Source organism: Artibeus jamaicensis, unplaced genomic scaffold (genome assembly GCF_021234435.1).
Source record: "Artibeus jamaicensis isolate MK-2021 breed Jamaican fruit bat unplaced genomic scaffold, CSHL_Jam_final contig_519, whole genome shotgun sequence".
Taxonomy (NCBI): Eukaryota; Metazoa; Chordata; class Mammalia; order Chiroptera; family Phyllostomidae; genus Artibeus; species Artibeus jamaicensis.
In genome coordinates this window covers 49,336,866-49,349,336 of record NW_026521871.1, presented here as the reverse complement: position 1 = coordinate 49,349,336, position 12,471 = coordinate 49,336,866, and the positions used below count along the sequence as shown (strand labels likewise).

General features: G+C 46.7%; 1 protein-coding gene across 2 annotated transcripts in view; it reads right to left on the bottom strand.

Annotated features, from left to right (window-relative positions):
* The window catches only part of MYRIP (myosin VIIA and Rab interacting protein), a 196,616-nt gene extending 188,630 nt beyond the window's left edge, over window positions 1-7,986 (bottom strand). For both annotated transcript variants that reach the window (XM_037148349.2, XM_037148348.2), the window contains exon 1: window positions 7,668-7,986. The gene's annotated coding sequence lies outside the window, so the exon portion shown is untranslated. The remainder of the gene's footprint in view (window positions 1-7,667) is intronic.
* Between the last annotated feature and the right edge of the window lie 4,485 nt (window positions 7,987-12,471).

Sequence of the window (12,471 nt, the reverse complement as noted above, 5' to 3'; positions counted from 1 at the left end):
GGACCCTGGTGGCTCTCGGTGTCTCATGCATTGGAAGATGCATGAGACACCTGTTGGCAGAGGGGTCACAGGGACCCTTCTGTCCTGCAGGGCGTAGTGAGTCCTCCCTGCAGCAGACACAGGTAGATTTGCCATCTCTGCCCGGAAAGGCTACTGCCTGCACTTTTATCCGTCTCTTATAGAACAGTTAATCCACTGTCATGGTCCGCCCCACCCTCCATGTTGAGACTTGACCAAGAAACTTACTTTATGGCAAAGAAGCTTTAGCACAGACTCACGTTCGTGGAATTCACCAGTCTGAACCACGTACTGCCTCCCCTGTGAAAGGATCTGTTTTCTGCCTCCGGACCAGATGAGTTTCAAAACACCCCTCTGATCTGACTCTGTCATGCTGTGCTTTCTTCAATCACCCAAGGCCCAAATGCAGTAAATAGGCTTTCTTTCTTTCTTCTTATTTTTTTTTGAAGCCTCAGTGTAATGAAAGTTGAAATAAAATTTTAAACTAGATGGGAGCGTACACTTTCAAAAGGAAACTAGTTTCAAATAGAAAAGCTTACAATAAGATTGTGTGCTCAGCCAGTCCATTCAAACTGTGGTTATATTCAAAGGTATATAAGCAACAACATTATAGAGATTTGACCCTAGATAATATCTTATTGAATAGACAGCAAAGAGGAGAATGAAGCTGTCCTGGGTGATGAAAAAGAAATCTCCAATTCAGTTCCACAGCCGGAGGGAAAGGGCTTAATGATCTTTAACAGCAGCCTGATCCGCGGCAGGTTCTGCGATACATCCTCCATCAGCAGGAGTTTCAGAGACACACACTTTAATTAAAGTTAGCTGCTCCAAGGATAATTAGAGGTGTGCTACAGAATTCCATCGACGACATTACAGAAAACTCTTCACAAGCTGGCCAAAGTAGCTGCAGTTTTATCATTTTTTTAAAAAGCAATTCAGGAATGTGAGAGGGATGACAGAAGGCTGGTGAAGTGGTTTGAGATTGTGTAGTCATGCCCGTGGATATTTAATTCGAAGTGGATAGAAATGAAAAACAATGTTTTCTTCCCTTTTTCCCACTCAGAACCCAAAGGGAATGCCCTGAAAGCACAACGTGTGTTTTCCGCAGGTGGTCAGTGGGATGTGTCGGAGCCTGTGCCCGTGGGCCCTAAAGCGACCAAGCACAGCTCGAGCACCTGCGAGAACCCAGAGATGCGCCAGACACAGGGCAGTCCAGACGTCAGGCGCGAGGCCCTGCTCTGAGTTTCCACAGACGTGTGCCCCCACCCGGCCTGGCCAGGGCCCTGTTCCTGGACCCCCTCCCTGCCATCTCTTTCTTCTGAAGTCTCAATTCTGCAAAAACAGCTACCAAAGGGGAACACCCCACCCACGGGCTCATCAGGAGGAGCCATCACAGCCCTCAGAACCTCTCTTTCTTCTGATTTCTCCCTCCGGAGTTTGTGTGTGGTTTTCAGTCCCCCACCCACCAAAAGAAATGCCATTTAAGAAAATTAGTTTATGCCATAGAAGAAAGTGAATCAAAATCACCTGACACTGTCACAGAAACACAACCAGTGCTAACACAACAGTTCATCAAAGTCCATTTCCCCCACTCGTTGCAGGTGCTGTGTTGCTTTGTTCCATTCCACACGCAGATGGAGCATCTCTTCTTCGCCAAGTATTTTATTCCCAGTGCGTCGCCGTGTTGGTCTGACCACCTTGAAGCAGCACTGCTAATGGTCACGTTACATTACGGTAACTGGATGGGCCCACTGACCTGCTCACCTGAGTTGATTCCCACTTTGGACTCACAAAAATTCACCAATTCTGTTTTTTTAAATGCATGCTAATATGACAGCTGCCACAATACAATCAAACAAAACTGTTTAGAATGAAGATAAAGACAACTAAGTGCTACTAGAGTTATTGTCCAGAAAAAACACACCAGACTTTTCAGCCAACCCAATAACAGCTAAAAAATACAGAAGCCATCAAATGTCCATCATGGAGGAGCAGATTGATAAACTATGGCACTTTCATACGATAGAATGAAACTTAACAGTTCAAGTATAAACATAATCTGTATAAAACAATCCAATAGTTCTCTTACAAACACCAAGTGATAATGTAAATATCTTTTACAGGAAGTAAAAGACACAACACTTGTAGAAAACTCTACAGTTAAGTCTGCTGTGAAGAGCCAGTAAATATGAAGATACGTTCTGTCTCACTAGGGGGAAAAAAAAGAGCCAAGTGCAAAACCAAGATTCTGGGGTTTTCCTTTGCCTATGAAATTGGCTGTGGCAATGAATTTGCCGTTGGCACAGCACCAGGATCTGGCACACTCAGGCACTGCCAGTGGGAAAATAAATGTATCAACTTTCCTAGAGGATTATTTGGCAATATGGACCAAAAATTTTTCAAGAGTAAACAAATGTTGACAAAGTAATTCATCCTAAGCAAGTAAAAATATGTACAAAGATGAAGAAGTTACAATAAAAAGTAACTGCTTCACAATAAAAAGTAACTGCTTCATGTTTTAAAAAGAATGACTTTGTTGAATAAATTATGGACTAGGAGGAGAATAAAAATGACAGAGAATTATTGCTATTAATGCTGCTCATATGTTGTTGAATATAAAATGACTGTTTTCACTTTAAAAATCATATCCACAGGGTCCTTATCAATCAAGGGTCTCTGGTACCAGAGAAGAATCACTTAGTGTGAATCCACATGAAATGGGGACCAAAATTTCACAGTGAAGGATGGGAACTTAAAAGACCGGATTAACACTATAGATGAAGAGACAAAACAATAATTTTATTTGATGTTTCCCCAAATTTTGATAACAGTACTTTTCATGGGAAGGGATATTTAGGGTAGATCCTAAAATTCATGAAGGAGCCTAAATGGTCAAGAATAGCCAAGACAATTTTGAAGAAAAAGGCTAAGAAGGGAAGATTTATTATAAAGCTTTAATAATTAAATTAAAGTGGTATTAGCTCAGGAATCATAAAAATAACAGAACAAAGAAACAGATCCTAATGTATAACAGAAATGGGTAAATGACAGATATAGCAGCAAAATAAATAAGCAATAGTTAATTGTTCATTAAATGATGAAGGCATAGTTTACCATATGGAAACCAATTAGATCTCTGCCTCACACTATACAGAAATATAACTCTCAGATGAGTTTAAAGATCTAAAATTTCACCTAGTAAAAAACACCAATGCATAGAAAACTTGAAAACTAAGGTGTGTGTATGTGTATCTATACACACACACACACACACACACACACACACACACACATATATATATATATATATATATATATATATATATATATATATATATATAAAGATCTCTAAGGGAAACAAAGTAAAAGAGCAGTGAAATATATTCCATGCTTATCACATCAACCAAAATTAAAGCCTCTGATTACTAGCAGGCACAGTCAAGGATATGGGGGTCCAAGGAACTCCCACAGGTTGCCAATGGAAGTGATGAAGTGCACGGCTGCTTCAGAGGACAATCTGCAAAACCTAGTAGGGCTGCAGTAACAGACAGCTGTTGATGCGAGAGTATCTTACTACCCAGACATTCAGCTTCTGGGGGCACACACCCTAGACACACTCATGTGCATTTCCATCCAGGATACCACCTGCCATACTGTTTATAACAGCAAAGGGAAAAAAACATCTATTTTGTCCACCAATGGGAAATATTTAAACTCTGGGATATCAAAGAAGTATTACATCTACTGCTATCAACATATGTAATTAACACATGTCAAAACCAACACCAGGTGGGGAAAAAAACAATCACAAAAATAAATGGCAGGTTTCCATTTACCTAGAAGTGTAAGCACGAAAGAAGACAAGATGTAGTAGGCACACACTCAGTCCCAAGGTTACAGCTCATGTGGACTCCACCCCAAATTCTCATCCTTCAGTATCTGAATTTCCCTCTCGTTCAGCAGAGAATGTTCTGTTCATGGCAACCCCATACTTAGACTAAGCAGCTACTGAATGCAAAGTAGTGTGCTGCGTGCGGGAAGGATGAGAGACACGTACAAGACTTCTGTCATCCTGCACCAGGGTGCAGTTCAGCTAGGGAGGTTGTCTGAGAGACTGGCTCGCTCCTGGCCCTGGGTCTCACCGTGTGTCAACTTAGAAGACATGCTTAATTTTCAAGGCCCAGGTCCCCAACCTCCTGGCCACAGACCAGTATCATCCAGACCTGTTAGGAACCTGGCTACACAGCAGGAGGTGAGCTGGAATGTAATGCATTTGAATCATCCGGTAACCACCCCCACCCTCTTCCAGGGAAAAACTGTCTTCCACGAAACCGGTTCCTGGGCCGACAACGTTGGGGACCGCAGAATGGGAAAGCCACTCTCCTGTTGCGAAGGTTAAATGAATACATATAGTGTCCAACAGCACATGGCAAATATCCAACACACTTAGCAAACAGAGGCGTGGCAGCCATCGCAAGGCTAAAGTCATCTAAACAGCATCTCAGTCACACCGACAGTAAAATGAAAAGGCAATGGGGGCGGGGAAAGGGCACTGGCTGGGTTCTCTACGGGTTTCCACGGCTGGATGCAGCCTCCCCGCGCCCTGACGGTTCCCCTGGTGACCTGGCCCCCAGACTGGAAGGCGGGGGGAGCAATTCTTCCAGCAGCAGTTCAGCCTCACCCAGGCCGATTTATTCTTCGAGTTCACCATGGACAGTGCTCTGTGAAAAGATCTACCAGCCCTAGGAAAGACAGTTCCTTCTCTCACACCTTTGGGAGATTCTGGGGTGAAATGACACCAAAAGGACCCTAACATAAGCCTACCTAGCTTCTCAACGGACCCTCTTTGAAATTCCAAGGACGTACTGCAGCTCCGTTTTACTAGAGAGAAAGCAACAGTGTCTGAGCTCCCCCTGCCCCAACCCACAGGATACCCTCCTAAAACGCTGGGATAGTGTTCTATCCATGAACTTAGCAGGCATCGGAGGGGATGCCTGCCTCGTCCCGGGCAAACCAGTGTTTGGAAATCACTTTCGGAGATCCTAAATGGCTGGATTTCATTCCTGCGATTCCGTTCAGAGGGCCTTGGAAAGGTCTGTGGGCATTGCAGTTCTCCCGCCAATGTGGCGCCACCGTGTGGCAACAGCGCAAACAGCGCATAAAATCACAGCCTTGAAATTCTGTGATTTTCACCAATTTTTAACTTTGAGGAATTCAAATTATTTCAATTTTGTATGCGTCAAGCGAGAATTCACTCATATATTTTCTTCATTCATATTTTCTTCTCACGCTCTTTCGGATCTGCATTATTCAAAGACACTATGAATAAATCAGCCTCCATTTAACAGGGTCAGCCCTGTTATATCTGGGGTCCCGCCGGTTGCACCACCCGAGCACCGATGACCAGGGCGTTGGGTGGGGCAAACCCAGTTCAAAGTCCAACCATGGCTCAAGACCGAAATCTTCCTTCTAGCTTTCTGGACTGGCTTAGGTCTAATTAACTACCTTTGGTTTGTATACAATAAAAAAGGAAGTAGAAAATCATCTGGCAGTTTCATTTTTGCTTTGAAACTGAAATGATAAAATAAACAGCAAGAGTTTACCCTGGCTAATGTAGCTCAGTGGATTGAGCACAGGCCTGCAAACCAAACCAAAGAGTCATAAAAGTAAGAGCCATCAGACAAAACTAAGCAGGATGGTGGGGTACTCTGTTCCCCTGGGACAGAGCACCCACACAGGTCATGGGGAGACCGGGAACATTCTAAGGTCTTAATCTGGGCCCTAGTTCCACAGGTCTGCTCGGTTTGTGGACATCTGTCATGCATACACTTCTGTGTAACATTAAAATCAATGCACCAAGGTCAGGCCAGTCTTTCCTCCTTAGCTGGCCTTTGAGACAAAAGCCTGTGGACACAATGGTCATAACCAGGAAGGCAAAGCCAGGGGGCATGCTCAGTTCTCTAGGAGGTATTTCAGTCTGTGTGAATTAACTGCACTCAAGGCCAAGGCCACAAAGGAACTCTCCTTCTGTCACTCTGGGCAGGGAGAAAGGAGACAGTCTATACCTCTGTTGGTTTGAATTGTCATGGCCAGGAGGGAAAACAACAGGAGGGTGGAAAGGAGCATTTTCAAAGTCTCACCAAACCAAATTTCTCAGGAAGGAGGGATTTTTAGGTCTGTGAATCGGAGCCTAGAGACTGCTGTTTAAAAAATAATAATAATAAATTTCCTCCGTTGCCACCTACAGTTCAGTTCCTCCTCCACAATCATCCTTCCACTTTTTCACGTCCCCTGAACCCCAACTGCCTTGTGAAGCCCAAAAGACAGGAATTGCTCCACTTCATAGACTAAAAAGTTGAGGCTCAGAGATGTTTGTCAGACTTCAGGAAACTATCTTAGTAGTCGTCTCATCGCTAAGTTGGGGCAAGGCAGGCTCAGTTGGAGAAACAGGGTGACAGCCTCAAAAGAGGAGGGTCAACCCTCTCCCCAGCCCAAAGTTCTGAAAACAGCTCACAGCCCCAAAGGCGCTGCCTCAATGGATCTGGAGTAAATGATTCACATCTGACAACATTTACATATCCCAGGACCGGACTCTAACCCCCCAGAGAAGGTGTGAAACACAGATCAAGGGCGAGGGAGAGAATGCGCAGACAAGAAGCCAAACTCAAGGCATTTTCTAAAGGCTGGTGGGAGCCAGTGCTGGGGAAGCCAACCCCAGAGCCCAGCCGTTTCTCTTAGGAAGTCCCTGGGCCCAAACCGCTGTGTGCAGTCAGAGTCTCTGGGATACGTGTCCTCCAGGAGAGGGCTTATCTGAGAGGAGACGGAGCAGGATGGATGTAGGCATAGAGGCACCTAGTGAATTCCCCTAACCCTGCCCAGACGTGAGCAAATTCACGGGGCATGGAAGGGATGCCGCACATGTTGCGGGTCCAAGCCTCCACTTCACCCCTCCCCGCGGAATCGCTCCTCTACTTACTCACCCCAAAGATCCCCCAAGGGGTTCCTTGGGATCAGCACCTGACCAATTTCAATAAGGCGGAGGTTGGGGAGGAGTATAAGGAAGAGACCGGGATTGAGTTGAGGTGACCCCCTGCCCCCCACTTTCTACCCTGAAACAGTGCGCCCCTCTCCAGACAGTCCGAGGACCGGGCCAGAGTCTTTCGATTAAGATTCTTCTTACTCCGTGCACCAGCCGTGACCTTGAGCGAGTCCCTGATTAGCCCCATTTTACAGAAATTAACAATACAGAAGAGTCAAATCAGCTGCGTGGGGATGATTCCTGAGTTTACTCGACGGTTTAAGGCGCCCCGCTGGTGCGCCCGTAGCGTGGTAGGTGCGCGGTGAACCGCAGCCCAAGAGCTACGTGGCCGGTGGGGATCGGTAACCGCCAGGGAAAACCAGAGGCGAGTCCAGCCCTGGCAGCAGGAGAAAGGCGAGGCTCCCACACTGCGACGGTGCGCTAGCAACTTCGATTCCTCGCCCCAAACCCCTCCGCAGAGGTGGACTGGCCTTGCCAGGGGCCCTGGCTCAGGACCCGCACCGGGTGTGGGGAGACATGCGAGACACCTCCACACACCCACCCCTGAAGTTGCCGCAACGTAAGAGAGACAGTGGCGCAAAGCCGCGAGAGGGGAGGGGACGGTACTCACACGCGGTAGCCGGGCTGGAGTAGGTCCGTGACCTGGGTCATCGATGGTGGCCACGCTCAGGCCACCACGCCTCAGGGTGTCTGGGGCACCTGCCGCAGCGCAGCGCGTGTATTAGGAGGCTGCCGGCTGAGAGGCAGGGGTGCGGGTGGGTCAGTGCACCTGCTCTGAGCTGCAACGCCGCGGGGCTCAGCCGCCAGAACTGCAGCAGCCGCAGCGGGAGTCCAGGAGCAGCTTGGAGGCGAGAGCACAGCGGCAGTGGCTGCGAGGGAGTCGCCTGTGCCGCAGGCACCCAGGGCCAGCCTGGCCGCAGCCGCGCGGACACCCTGGCCCAGCTGCCGGCCAATCAGAGGCGCCCCGAGTGGGGGCGCGTGCGGAGGCGGGGCGCGGGCGAGAGGGGCGGCGCCACAGCGCCTGCGCCGGGGCAGGGGTTGCCTGCCCGCTGGTTCCTCTGGTTCTCCCCGGGCGCGGGCGGCACGCCTCGGGAGGAGGCGGGGCCGGGGCTGCGCCAGCAGGGCCAGGGATCCGTGCCCCCTCCTGGGCTCTCCCTGGCGGCGCAGTGCGCTGTCCAAGTGGCGGGCCCGGGAGCCCCCAGTCGAGACCTCAAGTCACTCCCAGCTTCGAAGTAGGGCTTTTCCTGTCCCCAGCCACTGAAAAGCTGGTGTGGGGTGGGGGCAGGGGGAGGGTGGGCTCTCCTGACTGCGTAGTGACAGGTCATCGGACCCTCTGCTCCATGCTGCCTGTCGCAGGCCGGACGGTGGGCGCCCTGCCGCCAGACCCTCACCAGGGACCCTCACCAGGGGTGGCGTGGCGCTTCTGCAGATACACTCCTCCCTCCTTTAACAGTCATTCCCTGGGCACTTAAAAGTCAACAAGGGGACCCATGCCCCGGTCTGGATTCCTTTCATTCTTGTGAATTTACTGTGCTAATGATGCTCATTCGTTCCGAACATAGATTGGGTTCCCGCTGGGCTGGGGCACTGTCTCGGGCCACTGGGCGGCCAAATCCCCAGAAGCCCAGTCCTGCGCACCTACGAGTTAGTAACCCGCGCTGGTGGAAGGACTCTCCAAGATCGTAGCGGATGAGGGACGCCTCCGTGCCCAGGCCAGGAGCACCAGGTCCTGGAAGAGTGGCTAGAAGTCGAAAGGTTCCGCTGCAGGCCAGAGCTTCATGGCCCGTTTGCATCCATCAGGCACAAGGCCTGGAATCTTCCTAAGACTGCGGAATGCTTCGACTCCAACTACTGGGCAATGAAAATACATCCTCAGTTTTAGCTGCAGGAAGGAAGTCACTCCAACAAAATGTTTGCGGAGCTACATTGGTGATTCCTAAAACCCTGGGAATCCTCAGTCAAGACGGTGAATTGAAGCTGTTCTCTGCACGTAAATTTGCACAGCAGAAATGGATGGCTCGCCTGTTTGTTGATCTGTCTGCAGCAGAAAAAAACAAGCAAGCAAACGAACAAACAAAACATCCTCTCAGAAGGGAACTTGGAAGGTAAAGAAGTTGAATTTTCTAAAGATCTGTTTTCCTGTCTTAAAGGGATTTTATTAATATTACCTACAAACTGGTTAAAGTAGAAGGAAGTTTGTGTTTAGTTTCTATTTTATGTATTCAATTTTCATTCTATTTATCTATGCTTGATTAGCACAGGCGTGGCGCAAAGTTAAAAAAGTATAAGTGGGTCACAGTTCCCACGCCTTGTTTCCCAGCCTCTCAGTTCTTCTCCCTGGAGGCAACCATTACTATCCCGTTCTTAGGTGGTCCCCTGGAGAAAATAGTTGTCTGATGTCCTTATATTTACTCTTTGTTACACAAAACAGTAGGTCTGACTTCTGGCACATGTGGAATCAGGGGTTCAAGTGAGGTGTATGGATGTAGAATGTGAAAGGGTTACTGTCCACAGGTGACCCTTCAGTGTTCGTGTCGTGTCAAGAATGAGGCTATGCAGGTGTTTGCAGAACTGACCTAAACATATAAACTCACCTCTTCACAAGTCCTAAACTAACATCTTGCCTGAGTGGTAAACAGTTTAAAAGAAAGGCAAATAAATACAGAAGAGTTCAGTGATTTGGTCAAGGTCACAAATAATACAGAAAGAAAGTAGAGATGGTGATCCGGAGACATTATGAATGAGAAAGAGTCCCAATTCCCTATTTGTCATCCTCCAGGTCAGAAACAGATGCAACATTAATTCTTCACCAGAGCTGTTATTGATTTTTTAAAAAATCATTCCCCATGAATGATTTTTCCCCATGAAAGGTTTGGCATTGGAAGATGCCTTGGGTAACAATGAGCCTGCAAGAAGAAGACCTAAAATGCTACCCCTTTGATTACTGCATCCTGAGCTGTCATTTAGCAAAATTCTACTGAGTCCCAGCAATACCCATCCTTTCTCTTGCCCCTTATGATGCACAGGCGGGGCTTGCTTTTCCATCTGCTGCGTGATCTGGACCACTGTACAAGTTTTAATGGAGTCTTTCCTTATCAAGAGGAGCTCGTTGATTTGTGCACCAATGAAATGCATCTTGTGTTCTTTTAAAATGTAAATCAGACAGTCCATTTCTTAGCCAGGAAATTGATGAGTTTATACTAAAAGGAAAAGGACAAGTCTCAGGAGGATTCTGGGTAGAATTAAAAGAGCATTCATCACAGGACTGGAGTGCCAGTCTGCCCTTACCACTTCCTGTGTGCATGACCTTGGGTAAGTTACTTAGCTTCATCAAACCCTAGATTCTCTAAATAAAATTTAGTTCAGTCCTCTCCATTGCCCTGTAAGGTGGTTATTAATTGGTACAATGTATGTGGAATTGCTTTGCTCAGAATGAGATTTCATATATGTTAGTTATCTAAAAATTATAATTTTAACCTGGAAAAAGTGAGTTTATAAAGACAATGTCTATGCCCTTTTGTAGTATTCTCTGGCATAGACATGGTGAAACTTTCACCTACTGCTTCCTTACCATACAAAATGTATCTGATTTTCTTCTTTAAAAAATGTGCCTCTACCTCTTCCATGGCTCTGAGCATTTGTTATATGTTAGTTATTTGGATACATCTCCACCCAACATCCGCTGCGAGAGTGGAAATGCCTTGAAGCTGGAACCATGTCCCGTCTTGGATTCCTGTGGGTGCCTACAGTAGTGTCTTTACAATGGTGGACATGCAAGAATTATTTGTTGAATGAAAAATAAGTGGATGACAGGAAGCATTGGTAAGTGGTACCTTCTAAACGTTTTTTTTTTTAACTTTCATTCTATAAAAACTACCAAGAAGACGAAAGGACAAATAATATTCTAGGAAATATATTCTCAAATAACATATCTGACAAAGGATTTGTATCTAGGAAAAAAAAATGCTCGACATTCAATAGTAAAAAACCAAACAGTCCAATCAGAAAATGGGCAGAAGGCATGAAAGGATATTTCACTGAAAAGTGTATACAGCTGGCAGATAAGCACATGCAAAAATGCTCAGCATCATCAGCCATGAGAGGAATGTAAACTAGAAGTGTAACAAGACATTACTGTGTATCTAGCAGAGTGGACAAGGCGAAAAGTACTGACCACACCAAATGCTGGTGAGAAAACAGTAACTGTGTCACCTATTCATTGCTGGTGGGAGTGTGGAACGGTGAACTCACTCTGGAGAATAAGTTGGCTCTTCCTTTTAAAACTAAACTCGGACCTACCATACAGCTCAGCAATGGCACCTGGGGCATTTATTCTACAGAACTGAACACTTACATTCACATAAAAGCTTGTGCCGAGCAGGCCACACAGGACCAGTCCTCAACAACCCCCCGCGGGCAAGGCTGAGACGGAGGACCACGGCACGCATCCACGCCGCTCGCTGTGCAAGGAAAATATTCACGTGTTGGGACAGTTCGAGGTGGGTGGGAGGCTTCAAAATGGGAATTCTGCATTTTTCTGCTCTTCGGCAGGGATTAATTTTTTGAAAATGCGAAAGAGGCCCTGGCTGGTGTGGCTCAGTGGATTGGGCACCAGCCTGCAAACCAAAGTGTAGCCAGTTTGAGTCCTAGTTCAGGGCACATGCCTGGGTTGCAGGCCAGGTCCCCAGAAGGAGGCCCTTGAGAGGCAACCACGCATTGATGTTTCTCTCCGTCTCTTTCTCCCTCCCTCCCCACTCTCTAAAAATAAATAAATAAAACCTTTTTTAAACAATCAAAAGACATGTGACCATGTGTGTATCTCGAGTTGGTGAAACAGCTCATACCGGCCAAAACAGAAATAGAAATGCAGAGAAAAGAATGTATTGTTTCTGGTAAATGTAGTATTTTTCTCCAAGCTATCCTTTAGAATAATTAATATTTCATTGTACAGCTCTTCATTCCCTACTACATGCAGGCTTTTAAAAAGCTTTGCTGCTTTCTTTAGTAAAGTTGATTCTATCTCTGGAGGACAATGTAGAAGTAATAATAGAATCTTGTCACTCACTGATCCAATACGGGATCCTGATGCTGGTGAGAGATACTGATATTAATGTTATTTTACGGAAGTATCTGTGCCTACCAACCTACAGAATCTTGATTTGTGACTCTCTCCTCTTTTGCTCTGTTTTGACTGAAAATCAGGTCTCCACCATAAAGCCCAGATTTCATGAATAACCGCTACAACCCATCAGATACAATGTTTCTCTGAATCCGGAACCAGTGGAGACGTGGGGCAGCTGACTCAGCCCACAGCTGTGCTGAGGATTAATAAAATTAGCGGAGAGTCTCCAGAGTCTCAGGCAGAGACTCAGCCAGAGCCCCCCGTGTGAGTGTGCATCTCCTTCATAAAAATC